Genomic DNA, 2,500 nt, shown 5'->3' with positions numbered 1-2,500 from the left:
GCACATGCATATATGGTTTGGTCTTCCAAGATTGTAAGTGGAACAGCATGATCAGGACAAAGTGGTTTGTATGTGGAAACAGCCTCTGTGTGTAACGAGCTCACCAGTTCAGTTAGTTTCTTTAGGACACACACAAATACACATGCAAAAAATAACAATCCGGCAGTCTTACGATACTCCCAATCTGTACGTTACAGGAAGGACGTACAGCCTGGCAATATTATGATAATAAAATAAAACTAAATCTAATAGAATGATTTTGATTTTTTTTTAACTAAAAAAACATGTTTATTGACTGTCATATTTAATACAAAATAAACACCAGCGCCTGTACTAGTTATTATTAAGTCAGTTTTCATTTATATTGAGTATTGACCCTATTAAATAATATAAACAAGCATCAAAGTGCCACATTTGAGAAGCTAAAAAAAACAACTAGATTTTTGAGATTTTTGCTCCATTGAATAACAGCAATTAAGTGATTTTTTTTTTTGCGGCTGCGTCAGCTTGAAAATCCCCTCGCGCCTCATTCAAACCCGACGTTTTCCCTGAGAAGCCTGACTCAAAGCGTTAAGTCTGCAGTGTGAGAAAGCCTTGCATTGAGCAACCATTGGAGCGCTGGTGCTTCCCATAGTTGTAGCCTCTGTGTTTTTATCAGCTGGTTCTAATAGTCAGCTGGTGGGAGCACTGTTGCTCAACTGCTCAGCCTCATGTCACGCTACTGACTAAATCCTCTAGATCTCCTCAGAAGGGCTTCAAAGGGGCCGCGGCCACAGAGAAGCAGCCAGTCACTTAAGGACAGTAAGTAGTCATTGTACGGCCCTATTAGCCCGTAAGTAGCTATGAAATTCAATCATCTTCACCGAGCCTCCGGGCGACGCCTTATGTCAGGGGTGTGTTTCCCACCGCTGCATCGCACTAAATGAGAGATAAAAATGAGATGAACTTTATTGCAGATGATAGATAATAAGTTGTCTTTTTTTTTATACTCGTGTCAGGGGACATTATTCGATGATAAATTACTTTAGCGTGATCCTGGCAGTCTGGCTTTCAAAGGGTTGCTTGTACTGATGTAGGATTTGAACGAAGGTGCTGAGGCCACAGGAGTAACAAAATTAATTTTTATTTCAATAAGATATGATATAAATTACTGCCATTACCAAGAAGATGCGTGCATGATTTCGGAACTAGTATGATGTAACGAAGCCTCTCGTCAACGCACATTTTACAGCGTGTTTGAAGGTCGTCAGCAGTGGACTGCTTTTATTTAAACTTGCTTATTCTGCCTTTATTATTTCCAGTAGGAACTGACGATTGTCCCAGTAGGTTGAGTATGATCACAGCGAGCGAGCCAAACACCTACATACCTTACGAACAGTATACATTGATGTACAAAAATAAACATCAGCAATCATTCATGTGTTGTTCATTCATATCAGAAGCATCGGTGGATGCTTCTGCATAAGAACGTTTGGGTTAACTACCGTGATTACAGCCTCTCAAATCAAGACTTGATTACCCTGCAGGGCAGACTCGTTTACTTTACAGTAAAGGAATATTATAAATAGCGTTTTATTTCAACTTAACTGTATAAATAAACCTTAACGTCTCAGGCATTCAGTTCATTTAAACTCTATATTTTACCCATGATAAAAACTCAGCAACTTATCAAATGGTGTTTCTGTCTTTCTTTCTTTCTTTTATTTTTTTTATAGGCTGACATTGAATAACCTTAAAATGTCTGTGGAATCATCAAAATTGGAGCTAAGAGGTTTTCCACCAGAGAGTGATGGCTGATAGTTATGCACGTGTGCCTGTGGTGGGTTTTTTTTACCCTTTAAGCTGCTTTCCCTGCGATTTCTCCCATATTCCCCTGATTTCAGGTTCAATCCAAGGCAGTATGTGAACAACACAGACACATTTATTGGTTGCCAGGATCTTTTTTTTTGCCCTTCATCTTGGCAGGACTTTTACCTTGTCCACTGCTCAGGCCTTCGTGCTTTTCTCCCTCCGTCCTCCCTCCTCTCCCATGGTTGCTTCCAGACAGACCCTCGGCCAATGTGCACCAGATGCCCCCACCCCTCCAAGACAACCACCGCCGCCGCCGCCCCATCCCGCAGCCTGTCACTGCTCACTCCTCTGTTCGATACCGACAGATGGAATTGCTATCAGCGCTGGCTTCTCTCTGTCTCAGCCTCTGTCTCCCACACTCCCTGCTGTCTATTTTGTCTTCTTCTTTCTTATCCCGTACCAAGTAAAAAAACAAGTAAAGAGAGAGAGAAAGACTGAGTGGAAATAGAGAGAGAGATAGAGCCTTTGCAGCCAACATGTGGGCTGAAGCCCAGGGTTTTCCTGAGCGACATTTTCAGTAATGTTCTGTCCTTGTAGAACATTGGGCTGCCTCCGCTTTTATGAGATGTGGTTTTCCTGACTCCACACAGCTTCCAGGAGACCCAGATGGAACCGCTAACAACCACCACCGCCACACAACCGCACACAC

General features: G+C 42.2%; 1 protein-coding gene across 6 annotated transcripts in view; it reads left to right on the top strand.

Annotated features, from left to right (window-relative positions):
* bnc2 (basonuclin zinc finger protein 2) overlaps positions 1-2,500 on the top strand; it is a 165,564-nt gene that overhangs the window by 126,406 nt on the left and 36,658 nt on the right. The window lies entirely within an intron of this gene.

The sequence above is a fragment of the Pundamilia nyererei genome, unplaced genomic scaffold, assembly GCF_000239375.1.
Source record: "Pundamilia nyererei isolate P.nyererei 1_Seehausen unplaced genomic scaffold, PunNye1.0 scaffold00022, whole genome shotgun sequence".
NCBI lineage: Eukaryota > Metazoa > Chordata > Actinopteri > Cichliformes > Cichlidae > Pundamilia > Pundamilia nyererei.
The sequence above is the reverse complement of the archived record's forward strand: the minus strand, read 5'-3'. Positions and strand labels throughout refer to the sequence as shown.